Genomic DNA, 17,797 nt, shown 5'->3' on the forward strand with positions numbered 1-17,797 from the left:
TAATGATTAATATCCCTGTGTTTCCTGACAGGTGTGTTGAGTAGGGTATTATGTAGCCAGATGTATGGGCTATCCCCTGTGTTTCCTGACAGGTGTGTTGAGTAGGTAATGATTAATATCCCTGTGTTTCCTGACAGGTGTGTTGAGTAGGGTATTATGTAGCCAGATGTATGGGCTTTCCAGGTAATGATTAATATCCCTGTGTTTCCTGACAGGTGTGTTGAGTAGGGTATTATGTAGCCAGATGTATGGGCTATCCAGGTAATGATTAATATCCCTGTGTTTCCTGACAGGTGTGTTGAGTAGGGTATTATGTAGCCAGATGTATGGGCTATCCAGGTAATGATTAATATCCCTGTGTTTCCTGACAGGTGTGTTGAGTAGGGTATTATGTAGCCAGATGTATGGGCTATCCAGGTAATGATTAATATCCCTGTGTTTCCTGACAGGTGTGTTGAGTAGGGTATTATGTAGCCAGATGTATGGGCTATCCAGGTAATGATTAATATCCCTGTGTTTCCTGACAGGTGTGTTGAGTAGGGTATTATGCAGGGTAGGCCTATATGATATTAGGGGTAGGGTTAGTTAGGGTTACACTGAGTATACCAAACATGATTAACATTTTAGTTATTTTATATAGCTAAGATTTCAGTCAAACGATACCTTCATTAGAGGAGTTGAGTCTGGTCTTCCTGCAGTGTAGCTTCTTTGTCTTGTATTTGGTAGAAATCTTCAGTGTCTATAGTTCTGAGCTCTATCAGAGGGAAAAGAGAGATCGCAGTTCTGGGAGTCAAGTCAGTGATAATGGGGTGGGTGGTGGTGATGGTGGTGGATGTGCTTCGATGTGTGTGCTCTGGTGTTGGGAGAAAGGGACCAAACTGTATTGATTCTGATAGTCTCATTTTTGTAAGCGGCCAGCGTTTCACACTTTGTTTGGGTACCTTTTTGATGGCCCCCAACAGGCTTACTGATGCTTTCTGTGAAAATTTGACAGGCCGGACGAGTCTGGGGAAAAGGGGGGAGGGGAGGGAGAAGGGGGGAGAGGAGGGAGAAGGGGGGAGAGAAGGGGAGAGAGAAAGGGGTGGAGGCAGGAGACAGGAGGCTCTGCTCAGCTCAGCAGCAGTGGCTATCCTATCCTGTTGCCTCCTCCTCCCTCAGCCTCCTGGAATCAATTCTGTGTGTTCACAGACCATTTACCTGTACCATCACTGGTGTCAATCCCATAAATACCCCAGATATATAATGGATGAATTAACATAATGGTTCAAACAAGACTCTGGCTACGAGCACCAAGGAAATGTCAACATGTTCCCTTCACTAAGGTAATTAGAGACCATTACTATGGCAGGCTTGGCAGGAAACATCATCAAGGTTAACATCAACATCCACAACTGTTTTCTTTTACCCCTAAGTCTCTAATAGATGAGGAATAGAAATGTAAATGTTAGTAAACAGAAGCATTAGCAGGGTTTCTTCCAGGTTAAACTCTAATCAGTCCACTTATTCAGCATTCACAGGTAAAACGTATATTTCTACCACTGTGGCTTTAACTGTCTAGAGGGATGAGTGTCCGTGAGCTGGTGAACTGGTCAGAAAGAGAGCGTTTAGACTAAGGGTGCTTCCAAAATGGCACCCTGTGCCCTAACTATGCACTACTTTAAACTAAAGCCGTATAGGCTCTGATAGGGGATAGGGCAGTGTAGTATATAGGGTATAGGGTGTCATTTCAGAAGCAGACTAAACCATTTAAATAGAAGCCAGGAAACACAACACTGGCTACTACATGGCACACATGTTTAATAGGACATGATGCAATTTAGATTTATCCCCCGCACCAAGTGAATTCATTCAATGAATTACTGAACACACACTTAAACTGGTCAATTGAGTATTTGTGTAATTATATTTTTGAAATGGATTAAATGGTTTCGCTGCTGAGCCTATTCTCATTTGAGAAAGCAAAATAAAGAAATACTATGTAGCCTATCATTGCTTACACTGGCAAATATTGATTGTCAAATAAATCAATTGAAACGGCATAGCTTATTTACAATAATATATATTTCTATAACATGTGTAACATGTGTTGAGTAAAATACTTTGGGGGAAAAACAGCGCCTTTTCTCAGGCGTCCAAATGGCAACAATTTACGAGAACGTTCCACGAACGTAGCACCAGCCGGATTCCAACATATAAAAACTGAGCTACACTGGTGATGGAGTTAGGTAAAGACCTTGGAAGTATTGCCGCAAAACTGCAGATGCAAGCAAGGCCAAGAGACAATGGTTCATGACCACACATCATCCTATGGCCTTAAAGAATGGCTATAGCTGTGCACAGGCCAGATTGGGTATGATATCTTGCTCATTCGGAGGTTACTGTGTACATCCCAAAGGCCATGGCTTTTTAGTCCAGAGTTTTTCAACCTTCATCAAGGTGCTGACTTGTCCAGACCACTACTGTAGGTATCTGCTGAGGGAGCTGGGAGCATGAGTTAAGCTAATATACGGTATAGTAATAGTTGTACAGTGAGTATAAATCTTTCTTCTGTACAGTGTTGCAAAGCATGCAGAAGTCCATTACTATACAGTTACAATGCAATTACCAAAGTACTATGTAACAACACGTTAAATACAATGTTTTAACTAGTGTAACTTCAGTGTTACTACACAGTTATAAGAGCAACTTAAAGTGTTGCTAAAAATTCATTTCTGAAAATTCAATTTCCATTCAGCAGCGGTATCCAGTCTGACTAAATCCTGCTTGTCCATAGAGAGCCAGGCTGGTCAGGCCGCAGGCCACACGTCTGCATCAGAACCGCCCGACTGCCTGCCCTTCCAACGCCAGATGATAAGTCACCTAGCCAGGCCATATTGATTGGGATTCTGGAGCCTTAGAGAAAGGAGAGGAGCTCCCTGAGTGATTGTGTTTTACAGAGAACATTATCACTCCACTCAATGACAGAGTGGTGAGAGAGAGAGAGAGGGGCCCAGCCGGACGGCGGAGGTTCTTCACTTGCCCAGGAAACGGAGAGACCACCAGCTACGGCGAGAGGGAGTATATAACTTGACTCAGTGAAGCGCTCAGTCCAATTTGAAAGCCAAATTGTGGGGCTTTAGAACAAAAAGAGACAGCTACAGATTTTCTCCAGATTTTTCTACCTTTGGTCTGGCCTTAGCCAGATTTACAATACTATTACTATTTCTATTCAATGTGTTTTCTACTATAATTTATAATAGCGCTGAAATGAATCACACTGTAGCCTACTAACGTGTTTAGAATTTCATATTCAACGTTGTAGAGAAAAAAACATGTTCCAATGTAACATCAGGTTTGATCTTATTCAGTGTTTTCATCTATTTTTATCATGACAGTGTCACACGGACTTGGCTGTGTATAGATGTAGGATCTTAATTTGATCATCATCCCTTTGTTGCTGAGAATGCAAACTTGTAGTGCATTCGAGGTTTAAAAAGGCTTCTAAAGTTTATAATTTCCACTTTAAAATGCCAGACTTGATTTGCCCTGAGGAAAAATATATCAACCCCCACAAAAAAATGTCCATGTAACGGTTGTCTTCCTTCTCCTCTGACGAGGAGGAGTAGTAGGAAGAATTGGAGGACCAATGCGCAGCGTGGTAAGTGTTCATGATATTTATTATAACTCAGAACACTAAAGAATAAAACAACAAAGAGAACGAAATGAAACCAAAACAGTTCTGTCTGCTGCAGACACAAAACAGGAAATAATCACACACAACTCAAAGGTGAAAGCAAGCTACCTAAGTATGGTTCTCAATCAGGGACAACAATTGACAGCTGCCTCTGATTGAGAACCATACCAGGCCAAACACAGAAATCCCAAATTATAGAAAAAATAACACAGACTGCCCACCCCAACTCACGCCCTGACCATACTAAAACAAAGACAAAACAAAGGAACTAAGGTCAGAACGTGATGGTCCATTATTATAATCCACATAATAATTCAGATTTCCTGTTGCTGCAGGATACTTTTCCTGCTGTATCAAACTGGCTCAAATTAAAATCCTACATCTGTATGTTGAGCCCTCAGCAAGTGATCTGAGGTAGCATCTTTGTTGCATATAAAACAGTAGATGTGTCCGTTATGGGAATTCAAATACATTTTACAGTTTTATCTTAGTCTATTTGAGATAAGACCATATGAGATGTATGCAGGAGCCCAGGTTCTACATTGTTTTCTCAGTTCTGTCTGTAGATTAAATCTGGATCCTTCTGCCAATAGATCCTTGTGATCCTAGTGAATGCCATAATCCTCAATTGGAGATGATCTCGTCGGCAAAAATATTACCTCAAGTTGACGCTGCATGCAGGCGAATGAAAGCACTCTCCTTCCCTCTATCCCTCCCTCTTTCCTCTCTCTCTCTGTATTATTTTGCCAGTCAAACTGTGCTCTTCATAGATAGGACTAACCTGGTAATCAGTGAGGGTATCGGAGCTCTAATAAACTCGCACAACAGCTTCTCTTTTCAGCCAGGTGCAATCTGGGGCCGCCGCGCTTAACAAGGAATTAAATATTTTTCCATGCTGCTGTCGTCACTTTAATTGATTGATGCTAAAAGTTTAGAAAATAAAACCCTGCCTGCCGGCCTAGCGCCTTGTAGAGCTGCTTCCCGGGCACCATTAGCCCCTCAGAGAGAGAGAGAGAGGGGGGCCCTCGATTGGAAGTGGCAGCTCGCATTCTCTGCATCAGCCGGCCCTGTCATCTGGTCCGGGATGTGTGTGTGTGTGTGTGTGTTTGTGTGTGTGTGTGTGTGTGTGTGTGTGTGTGTGTGTGTGTGTGTGTGTGTGTGTGTGTGTGTGTGTGTGTGTGTGTGTGTGTGTGTGTGTGTGTGTGTGTGTGTGTGTGTGTGTGTGTGTGTGTGTGTGTGTGTGTGTGTGTGTGTGTGTGTGTGTGTGTGTGTGTGTGTGTGTGTGTTAGGGCCTGCCACTTCACACGAGAGCGGCGTCTGAAAGACACATGTACTCTAAATCAGAGAATCAATAGAACACTTAATGAACAATTAGGAGAACAGCTGTAGGGCTGTCAAAGGCCCATCTCTATACAGCTTAAAGCAAGGAGGGGATGGGGAAGGGAGAAGGAGAAGGAGAAGAGAGGGGAGAGAGAGAGAGAGAGAGGTGGAAGAGAGGGGCAGAAAGGGGAGAGAGAGAAGAGGGGAGAGGAGGGAGAGAGGGAAGAAGGGGGAGAGGAGAGATAGAGAGAGAGAAGGAGAGGGGGATATAGGGAGAGGGAGAGAGAGAGGGAGTGGAGAGAGGGTGAGAGGGAGAGTGGGGGAGAAAGAAAGAGGGGAAGAAAGGGGAGAGAGGGAGTGGTGGAGAAAGACGAGAGAGAGAAGAGGGGGGAAGAGAATGGAGAAACAGGAGAAGGGGGGTAGAGGGGAGAGGAGAGATGGGGAAGACAAGGGGAGAGAGAAAGGGAAAGGGTAGAGGGCGTAGTCCCATAACACTGGGGCTATTGCTTCAGGACATATCCCTCCTCCTCCTCTCTATCCCATAACAGCCATGCCTATTTAGCCAGCCGAGCCTCCCTCCATCTCCCTCCCCTCATCTCACATTAGAGAGAGGCCAGTAAAAATATGGAAATGGCTCAAGACATCCCTCAGGCTTCATGTCAGGGTGGAGGATCGATAAATTTGACAATCCATGGCATTTAATTAAAATGGCTGCCGGAAGCGAGGCAGTTTGTTTTTTTGTGCCGACTCGGCCCGTCGTTTATAGCTTAAATGAATACATAAGTGTATTCATAATCACCATTACATTAAATCCTCCTTACTCTTTTAAATGGGGTGGCGGACCATGGTTTCACCCTCGCCAGTTCCTACCTGCCAACCACCACGGAGAGACAATTTATAACTTCACCTCTCTCTACCCCTCTACAGTAACTTTTAACGTATTCTTGATGCATAAAGAGATATCCCTCCACCTCAAGCACTGACAAATGAGCATTGGCGACAGTGAGCTCTCTAATTCGCTTGTCACTGACAGTGGCGACCTGAGTTGCCAATCAGGTGGACAAATAGTCAACAGTAAACAGACACAGAAGGGTTGGATAGGTTCAGCCTTCGTGTGTAGTCTGCATAGCCAACATTTACGTGTGGAGTTGAATCAGACCACTGCCACATGACTGACACATATTATGGTTAACTAAGCACCATGTAGAATTTGGATGGTGGGATGGACAGAGTCTTGTAATTGACCTTGGACACCCTCCATCGTGCTTTATTAAAACTTCATTTAAAGAAGAACAACCCCGGGTGGAGGAGGGATGAAGACTCTCTCTCTCTCTCCAGCTATAATGGATTAGATGGGAATCCATTATGCATTTCAGCCAGACAAAAACTAGGGCCCGAGACCTGCTTAAAAATATATTTTTAGTACTGAAAATTAATGCGTTCACACAAGCCACTGAATCATTTTAAATGTTCTTTTTTAGTATATTAGGTATATGTGTTGAGAAGACCTATATTTCAACAGAGTGTGGGGACCAAGTCTTAGAATAATGGGCACATTAATACATTCATGATTTGATCCAACGTGCTATCTGTGTTTTGCAGTTGTTATGGTATACTTTAAGAACACACACACACATGCGCACACACACACACACACAGTGTCTTCACTATACTGTTGTTGTGACACTCCTCTCACCTCCACATCAGAGTGGTTGTGTGTGTGATCTTGTCACTACGCTGTGTAAATAACTAACTCTTTGGCCCTAACTCCATGGGCGGATGCACACCAATAGCCACCAGAGACGTTCCACTATCCTGACATTTTCTTCCCTGACTTCCAGTCTCCTGGCTCCGCTCCTCTAACCTCATATTTATCTCGGACAACTCATTGGTGAAAGTGTTTCGAAATCCAAGCGATTACCAGGCATATCATTTTTTATAATTCAAATTTCTGGGGTATTAAAAAAAGGTTTGATTACACCATCAGGTTGAGTCTTTAACAGGTGCAGGTACTGATTAAGTTGATTCACTGAGGTAATTACAGCCGGATCCCCTTTAATTAGTCTGGCTTTATGGCGTCTCTCTGCAGCATCAGGATCATGGAGCAGCTTGCTAGGCCCTACAGCCGCAGGAGGATAGTGTGTGTGTGTGTGTGTGTGTGTGTGTGTGTGTGTGTGTGTGTGTGTGTGTGTGTGTGTGTGTGTGTGTGTGTGTGTGTGTGTGTGTGTGTGTGTGTGTGTGTGTGTGTGTGTGTGTGTGTGTGTGTGTGTGGGTGTGTGTGTGGGTGTTAGGGCCTGCCACTTCATACACAAGTGCTTACACATGCAATCACGCACAATTCTATTCACGTACACACGTGAATGTGTATGCATACACAAATTCTCAAACACATACTGTACCAGTCAAAAATTTGGACAGACCTACTCATTCCAGGGTTTTCTTTATTTTTACTATTACATTGTAGAATAATAGTTAAGACATCAAAACTAGGAAATAACACACATGGAATCATGCAGTAACCAAAAAAGTGTTAACATATCAAAATATATTTTCTATTTGAGATTCTTCAAAGTAGCCACCCTTTGTCTTGATGACAGCTTTACACAGTCTTGGCATTCTCTCAACCAGCTTCATGAGGTAGTCACCTGGAATGCATTTCAATTAACAGGTGTGCCTTGTTAAAAGTTCATTTGTGGAATTTGTTTCCTTCTTAATGCGTTTGAGCCAATCAGTTGTGTTTTGACAAGGGAGAGGTGGTATACAGAAGATAGCCCTATTTGGTAAAAGACCAAGTCCATTATTTTAAAATTTACATTTTTTTATTTAACCTTTATTTAACTAGGCAAGTAGGTTCAGAACAAATTCTTATTTAAAATGATGGCCTACCAAAAGGCAAAAGGCCTCCTGCTGGGATGGGGGCCTGGGATACTTTTTTAAATTTTTAAATACAATATAAATTTAGGACAAAACACACATCACAACAAGAGAGACAACACAACACTACATAAAGAGAGACATAAGACAACAACATAGCAAGGCAGCAACACAACGTAACAACAACATGGTAGCAACACAGCATGGTAGCAGCACAAAACATGATACAAACATTATTGGGCACAGTCAACAGCACAAAGGTCAAGAAGGTAGAGACAACAATACATCACACAAAGCAGCCACAACTGTCAGCAAGAGTGTCCATGATTGAGTCTTTGAAATAAGAGATTGAGATAAAACTGTCCAGTTTGAGTGTTTGTTGCAACTTGTTCCAGTCGCTAGCTGCAGCGAACTGAAAAGAGGTGTGACCCAGGGATGTGTGTGATTTGGGGACCTTTAACAGAATGTGACTGGCAGAACGGGTGTTGTATGTGGAGGATGAGGGCTGCAGAAAGTATCTCAATTAGGGAGGAGTGAGGCCTAAGAGTGTTTTATAAATAAGCATCAACCAGTGGGTCTTGCGACGGGTTTACAGAGATTACCAGTTTACATATTATGGCAAGAACAGCTCAAATAACCAAAGAGAAACGACAGTCCATCATTTCTTTAAGACATGAAGGTCTTACGTAACATTTCAAGAACTTTGAACGTTTCTTCAAGTGCTGTCGCAAAAATCATCAAGCGCTATGATGAAACTGGCTCTCATGAGGACCGCCATGGGAATGGAAGACCCAGAGTTACCTCTGCTGCAGAGGATAAGTTTATTAGAGTTACCTGGCTCTCATGAGGACCGCCACGGGAATGGAAGACCCAGAGTTACCTCTGATGCAGAGGATAAGTTCATTAGAGTTACCTGTCTCTCATGAGGACCGCCATGGGAATGGAAGACCCAGAGTTACCTCTGCTGCAGAGGATAAGTTCATTAGAGTTAACTGGCTCTCATGAGGACCGCCACGGGAATGGAAGACCCAGAGTTACCTCTGCTGCAGAGGATAAGTTCATTTGAGTTAACTGGCTCTCATGAGGACCGCCACGGGAATGGAAGACCCAGAGTTACCTCTGCTGCAGAGGATAAGTTCATTAGAGTTAACTGGCTCTCATGAGGACCGCCACGGGAATGGAAGACCCAGAGTTACCTCTGCTGCAGAGGATAAGTTCATTAGAGTTACCTGTCTCTCATGAGGACCGCCACGGGAATGGAAGACCCAGAGTTACCTCTGCTGCAGAGGATAAGTTCATTAGAGTTAACTGGCTCTCATGAGGACCGCCACGGGAATGGAAGACCCAGAGTTACCTCTGATGCAGAGGATAAGTTCATTAGAGTTACCTGTCTCAGACTGCAGCCCAAATAAATGCTTCACAGAGTTCAAGTAACAGACACATCAACATCAACTGTTCAGAGGAGACTGTGAATCAGGCCTTCATGGTTGAATTATTGCAAAGAAACCACTACTAAAGGACACCACTAAGAAGAAGAGACTTGCTTGGGCCAAGAAACAAGAGCAATGGACATTAGACCAGTGGAAATCATTATCATTATGGGGTATTGTGTGTATTGTGTGTAGATTGATGAGGAAAATGTTTTGTAATACATTTTAGGATAAGGCTTTAATGTATTTTTTTTTTTTAAGTCAAGGGGTCTGAATACTTTCCGATTGCACTCCATGTAGAGTGAACAGGACTATGAAAGACTGTACGGTTGTGGCAGAGACGGATTCACCGACATGGTTACGAAAGACAAGGCTAGTGGTTGAGGGAACCGTGTGTGTGTAATGCACACACACACACACACAGACACACTTCCCACCCCTCTCAACACAGCAGTGCAGGAAAACTGAGTCGACAGCTACATAGCAGGCAATATGCCTTCAGCCCTGGTGAGGTGCTGGCTCCTTTCTTCTCAGGCTTTCGAATGCATCTGGTTAGCAAAGGCTGACAGATGGCTGGCCAGGACTGAGAGGGGATGGGAATGAGGAATTCTGGTAGTCCTCCACAACACACGGGAACACTGGAGTGCTCCTGATTCGCCCGAGATTCCCTGTCCCCGGGAATGGAAATCGAAACCAGCACACACGTCCGTTATCTAAATGTTAACTCCAGTGCCCTCCGTGTTGTCACAGCCAAGCAAGGTAAGCCAACACCGGCTAGGAGGCTTTTCTTTGGGTTCCTGCCATGACAGCGCTCAGCAGAAAGAGGGGACACGGACGCCTCCCATTCCCAACACAAAGTCACATTGTAATAGAATTTAACCACATCTTAAATATTTCATTTCAATTCTTCAGAGTTTTCTTCAGGACTTTGCTGGACATCTCTAGGAGCATGATCATAGTGGCTGTTGATGTATGACTGCATCATGTCGAGTGTCTGGCATAGGACCAGCAGAGACACGAGGCATGCGACACCTCAGTACTCCTCAGGAGCCCAAAGAACTGAACCAGGATAGGACAGGACAGAGAGACAGGACAGGATGGGACAGGACAGAGACAGGACAGGACAGAGAGACAGGACAGGATGGGACAGGACAGAGACAGGACAGGACAGAGAGACAGGACAGGATGGGACAGGACAGAGAGACAAGACAGGATGAGACAGGACAGAAAGACAGGACAGGACAGAGAGACAGGACAGGATGGGACAGGACAGAGAGACAGGACAGGATGGGACAGGACAGAACGGTTCAGATTAGGGCAGGAAAAGACAGGAGTGAGAAGAGGGATGTGGGAGCGGACACACTTTGAAACGGAGACATTCGTGCACCAGGCAGTATTTATGTTCTGACGACTGCTAGAGCGAATATATTTAGCCTGTTAGACTTATCACACCAAGATGAGATTTCAAAGTGGTGGAGGTACCTGTTTGAAGAAGCACTGCATTCCATTCCACAAAGGTGGACGATGACGGAGGGGCGAGGGCCGGGCGTAAATGTAGCACTGCTGAACCTGGCGTAGGAACAGGGATGGTTTGGGAGGGGACGGGTCGGGTCCAGACACCTGAGAGGAGGACTTCACATTAACACTGCATGTCAGTGTGTACATAGGTCACAATCCATGAATGAACACACACATATACACAAGCATGCACACAAGCACACAAATGGTGCATATATTATGATATATACAGTACCAGTCAAAAGTTTGGACACATCTACTCATTCCAGGATTTTCTTTATTTTTACTATTTCCTACATTGTATAATAATAGTGAAGTCATCACAACTATGAAATGACACATACGGAATCATGTAGTAACCAAAAAAAGTGTTAAACAAATCAAAATATATTTTAGATTTTAGATTCTTTAAAGTAGCCACCCCTTGTCTTGATGATAGCTTTGCACACTCTGTTCATTCTCTCAACCAGCTTCTCCTGGAATGTTTTTATTTTTTATTTTACCTTTATTTAACTAGGCAAGTCAGTTAAGAACAAATTCTTATTTTCAATGACAGCCTAGGAACACTGCCTTGTTCAGGGGCAGAACAACAGATTTGTACCTTGTCAGCTCGGGGATTCGATCTGCAAACTTTCGGTTACTAGTCCAACACTCTAACCACTAACCACTGCCGCCCAAATGCTTTTCCAACCGTCTTGGAGTTCCCACATATGCTGAGCACTTGTTGGCTGCTTTTTCTTCAGTCTGCAGTCCAACTCACCCCAAACCATGTCAATTGGGTTGAGATCGGGTGATTGTGGAGACCAGGTCATCTGATGCAGCACTCCATCACTCTCCTTCTTGGTCAAATAGCCCTTACAAAGCCTGGAGGTGTGTTTTGGGTCATTGTCCTGTTGAAAAACAAATGATAGTCCCACTAAGTGCAAACCAGATGCAATGGTGTATCGCTGCAGAATGCTGTGGTAGTCATGCTGGTGAAGTGTGCCTTGAATTCTAAATAAATCATAGTCAGTGTCACCAGCAAAGCACCCCCACACCTCCTACTCCATGCTTCACGGTGGGAACCACACATGTGAAGATCATCCGTACACCTACTCTGTGTCTCAAAAAGACACTGTGGTTACAACCAAAAATCTCAAATTTGTACTCATTTGACCAAAGGACAGATTTCTACTGGTCTAATGTCCATTGCAGAATTTCCACAAATTAACTTTTAACAAGACACACCTGTTAATTGAAATGCATTCCAGGTGACTAACTCATGAAGCTGGTTGGTAGAATGCCAAGGGTGGAGTGTGCAAAGCTGTCATCAAGGCAAAGGGTGGCTACTTTGAATAATCTTAAATATAATATATATTTTGATTTGTTTTACACTTTTTTGGTTACTACAGTATATGATTCCATATGTGTTATTTCATAGTTGTGTTGTCTTCACAACTGTTCTACAAATGTAGAAAATAGAAAAAAAGAAGAAAAACCCTGGAATGAGTGTCCAAGCATGTGTCCAAGCATCATGCTGTGGGGATGTTTTTCAGTGGCAGGGACTGGAAAACTAGTCAGGATTGAAGGAAAGATGAATGGAGCAAAGTACAGATAGATCCTTGATGAAAACCTACTCCAGAGCGCTATGGACCTCAGACTGTGGCAAAGGTCCAGTGAATGTCCTTGAGTGGCCCAGCCAAAGACCGGACTTGAACTCGATCGAACAGCTCTGGAGAGACATGAAAATAGCTGTGCAGCGACGCTCCCCATCCAACACGACAGGGCTTTAGAGGATCTGCAGAGACAGATCTGCAGCGATGCTCCCCATCCAACCCGACAGGGCTTTAGAGGATCTGCAGAGACAGATCTGCAGTGATGCTCCCCATCCAACCCGACAGGGCTTTAGAGGATCTGCAGAGACAGATCTGCAGAGATGCTCCCCATCCAACCCGACAGGGCTTTAGAGGATCTGCAGAGACGCTCCCCATCCAACCCGACAGGGCTTTAGAGGATCTGCAGAGACGCTCCCATCCATCCCGACAGGGCTTTAGTGGATCTGCAGAGACGCTCCCCATCCAACCCGACAGGGCTTTAGAGGATCTGCAGAGATTCTCCCCATACAACCCAACAGGGCTTTAGAGGATCTGCAGAGACTCTCCCCATACAACCCGACAGGGCTTTAGAGGATCTGCAGAGACGCTCCCCATACAACCCGACAGGGCTTTAGAGGATCTGCAGAGACTCTCCCCATCCAACCCGACAGGGCTTTAGAGGATCTGCAGAGAGAGATCTGCAGAGACGCTCCCCATCCAACCCGACAGGGCTTTAGAGGATCTGCAGAGACGCTCCCTATCCAACCCGACAGGGCTTTAGAGGATCTGCAGAGATGCTCCCCATCCAACCCGACAGGGCTTTAGAGGATCTGCAGAGACGCTCCCCATCCAACCAAACAGGGCTTTAGAGGATCTGCAGAGACGCTCCCCATCCAACCCCACAGGGCTTTAGAGGATCTGCAGAGACGCTCCCCATCCAACCCGACAGGGCTTTAGAGGATCTGCAGAGACAGATCTGCAGAGACGCTCCCCATCCAACCCGACAGGGCTTTAGAGGATCTGCAGAGACGTTCCCCATCCAACCCGACAGGGCTTTAGAGGATCTGCAGAGACGCTCCCCATCCAACCCGACAGGGCTTTAGAGGATCTGCAGAGACGCTCCCCATCCAACCCAACAGGGCTTTAGAGGATCTGCAGAGACGCTCACAATCCAACCCGACAGGGCTTTAGAGGATCTGCAGAGACGCTCCCCATCCAACCCGACAGGGCTTTAGAGGATCTGCAGAGACTCTCCCCATACAACCCCACAGGGATTTAGAGGATCTGCAGAGACTCTCCCCATACAACCCGACAGGGCTTTAGAGGATCTGCAGAGACGCTCCCCATCCAACCCAACAGGGCTTTAGAGGATCTGCAGAGACTCTCCCCATCCAACCCGACAGGGCTTTAGAGTATCTGCAGAGACAGATCTGCAGAGACGCTCCCCATCCAACCCGACAGGGCTTTAGAGGATCTGCAGAGACGCTCCCCATCCAACCCGACAGGGCTTTAGAGGATCTGCAGAGACGCTCCCCATCCAACCTGACAGGGCTTTAGAGGATCTGCAGAGACGCTCCCCATCCAACCCGACAGGGCTTTAGAGGATCTGCAGAGACGCTCCCCATCCAACCCGACAGGGCTTTAGAGGATCTGCAGAGACGCTCCCCATCCAACCTGACAGGGCTTTAGAGGATCTGCAGAGACAGATCTGCAGAGACGCTCCCCATCCAACCCGACAGGGCTTTAGAGGATCTGCAGAGACGTTCCCCATCCAACCCGACAGGGCTTTAGAGGATCTGCAGAGACTCTCCCCATCCAACCCGACAGGGCTTTAGAGGATCTGCAGAGACTCTCCCCATCCAACCCGACAGGGCTTTAGAGGATCTGCAGAGACTCTCCCCATACAACCCGACAGGGCTTTAGAGGATCTGCAGAGACGTTCCCCATCCAACCCGACAGGGCTTTAGAGGATCTGCAGAGACTCTCCCCATCCAACCTGACAGGGCTTTAGAGGATCTGCAGAGACGCTCCCCATCCAACCCGACAGGGCTTTAGAGGATCTGCAGAGACTCTCCCCATCCAACCCGACAGGGCTTTAGAGGATCTGCAGAGACGTTCCCCATCCAACCCGACAGGGCTTTAGAGGATCTGCAGAGACGTTCCCCATCCAACCCGACAGGGCTTTAGAGGATCTGCAGAGACTCTCCCCATCCAACCCGACAGGGCTTTAGAGGATCTGCAGAGACGCTCCCCATCCAACCCGACAGGGCTTTAGAGGATCTGCAGAGACGCTCCCCATCCAACCCGACAGGGCTTTAGAAGATCTGCAGAGATGCTCCCCATCCAACCCCACAGGGCTTTAGAGGATCTGCAGAGACGCTCCCCATCCAACCTGACAGGGTTTTAGAGGATCTGCAGAGACTCTCCCCATACAACCCAACAGGGCTTTAGAGGATCTGCAGAGACTCTCCCCATACAACCCGACAGGGCTTTAGAGGATCTGCAGAGACTCTCCCCATCCAACCCGACAGGGCTTTAGAGGATCTGCAGAGATGCTCCCCATCCAACCCGACAGGGCTTTAGAGTATCTGCAGAGACAGATCTGCAGAGACGCTCCCCATCCAACCCGACAGGGCTTTAGAGGATCTGCAGAGACGCTCCCCATCCAACCCGACAGGGCTTTAGAGGATCTGCAGAGACGCTCCCCATCCAACCAAACATGGCTTTAGAGGATCTGCAGAGACGCTCCCCATCCAACCCGACAGGGCTTTAGAGGATCTGCAGAGACGCTCCCCATCCAACCCGACAGGGCTTTAGAGGATCTGCAGAGACGCTCCCCATCCAACCTGACAGGGCTTTAGAGGATCTGCAGAGACAGATCTGCAGAGACGCTCCCCATCCAACCCGACAGGGCTTTAGAGGATCTGCAGAGACGTTCCCCATCCAACCCGACAGGGCTTTAGAGGATCTGCAGAGACGCTCCCCATCCAACCTGACAGGGCTTTAGAGGATCTGCAGAGACGCTCCCCATCCAACCCGACAGGGCTTTAGAGGATCTGCAGAGACGCTCACAATCCAACCCGACAGGGCTTTAGAGGATCTGCAGAGACGCTCCCCATCCAACCTGACAGGGCTTTAGAGGATCTGCAGAGACGCTCCCCATCCAACCTGACAGGGCTTTAGAGGATCTGCAGAGACGCTCCCCATCCAACCCGACAGGGCTTTAGAGGATCTGCAGAGACGCTCCCCATCCAACCCGACAGGGCTTTAGAGGATCTGCAGAGACGCTCCCCATCCAACCTGACAGGGCTTTAGAGGATCTGCAGAGACAGATCTGCAGAGACGCTCCCCATCCAACCCGACAGGGCTTTAGAGGATCTGCAGAGACGTTCCCCATCCAACCCGACAGGGCTTTAGAGGATCTGCAGAGACGCTCCCCATCCAACCTGACAGGGCTTTAGAGGATCTGCAGAGACGCTCCCCATCCAACCCGACAGGGCTTTAGAGGATCTGCAGAGACGCTCACAATCCAACCCGACAGGGCTTTAGAGGATCTGCAGAGACGTTCCCCATCCAACCTGACAGGGCTTTAGAGGATCTGCAGAGACGTTCCCCATCCAACCCGACAGGGCTTTAGAGGATCTGCAGAGACTCTCCCCATCCAACCCGACAGGGCTTTAGAGTATCTGCAGAGACTCTCCCCATCCAACCCGACAGGGCTTTAGAGTATCTGCAGAGACTCTCCCCATACAACCCGACAGGGCTTTAGAGGATCTGCAGAGACGTTCCCCATCCAACCCGACAGGGCTTTAGAGGATCTGCAGAGACGCTCCCCATCCAACCCGACAGGGCTTTAGAGGATCTGCAGAGACTCTTCCCATCCAACCCGACAGGGCTTTAGAGGATCTGCAGAGACCCTCCCCATACAACCCGACAGGGCTTTAGAGGATCTGCAGAGACGTTCCCCATCCAACCCGACAGGGCTTTAGAGGATCTGCAGAGACTCTCCCCATCCAACCTGACAGGGCTTTAGAGGATCTGCAGAGACGTTCCTCATCCAACCCGACAGGGCTTTAGAGGATCTGCAGAGACTCTCCCCATCCAACCCGACAGGGCTTTAGAGGATCTGCAGAGACGTTCCCCATCCAACCCGACAGGGCTTTAGAGGATCTGCAGAGACGTTCCCCATCCAACCTGACAGGGCTTTAGAGGATCTGCAGAGACTCTCCCCATCCAACCCGACAGGGCTTTAGAGGATCTGCAGAGACGCTCCCATCCAACCTGACAGGGCTTTAGAGGATCTGCAGAGACGCTCCCCATCCAACCCGACAGGGCTTTAGAGGATCTGCAGAGACGCTCCCCATCCAACCCGACAGGGCTTTAGAGGATCTGCAGAGACGCTCCCCATCCAACCTGACAGGGCTTTAGAGGATCTGCAGAGACAGATCTGCAGAGACGCTCCCTATCCAACCCGACAGGGCTTTAGAGGATCTGCAGAGACGTCCCCATCCAACCCGACAGGGCTTTAGAGGATCTGCAGAGACGCTCCCCATCCAACCCGACAGGGCTTTAGAGGATCTGCAGAGACGCTCCCCATCCAACCCAACAGGGCTTTAGAGGATCTGCAGAGACGCTCCCCATCCAACCCGACAGGGCTTTAGAGGATCTGCAGAGACGCTCCCCATCCAACCCGACAGGGCTTTAGAGGATCTGCAGAGACTCTCCCCATACAACCCAACAGGGCTTTAGAGGATCTGCAGAGACTCTCCCCATACAACCCGACAGGGCTTTAGAGGATCTGCAGAGACGCTCCCCATCCAACCCGACAGGGCTTTAGAGGATCTGCAGAGACGCTCCCCATCCAACCCGACAGGGCTTTAGAGGATCTGCAGAGACAGATCTGCAGAGACGCTCCCCATCCAACCCGACAGGGCTTTAGATGATCTGCAGAGACGCTCCCCATCCAACCCGACAGGGCTTTAGAGGATCTGCAGAGACGCTCCCCATAAAACCCGACAGGGCTTTAGAGGATCTGCAGAGACGCTCCCCATCCAACCCGACAGGGCTTTAGAGGATCTGCAGAGACGCTCCCCATCCAACCCGACAGGGCTTTAGAGGATCTGCAGAGACGCTCCCCATCCAACCTGACAGGGCTTTAGAGGATCTGCAGAGACAGATCTGCAGAGACGCTCCCCATCCAACCCGACAGGGCTTTAGAGGATCTGCAGAGACGTTCCCCATCCAACCCGACAGGGCTTTAGAGGATCTGCAGAGACGCTCCCATCCAACCCGACAGGGCTTTAGAGGATCTGCAGAGACGCTCCCCATCCAACCCGACAGGGCTTTAGAGGATCTGCAGAGACGCTCACAATCCAACCCGACAGGGCTTTAGAGGATCTGCAGAGACG

This window comes from Oncorhynchus masou, chromosome 24 (genome assembly GCF_036934945.1).
Source record: "Oncorhynchus masou masou isolate Uvic2021 chromosome 24, UVic_Omas_1.1, whole genome shotgun sequence".
Taxonomy (NCBI): Eukaryota; Metazoa; Chordata; class Actinopteri; order Salmoniformes; family Salmonidae; genus Oncorhynchus; species Oncorhynchus masou.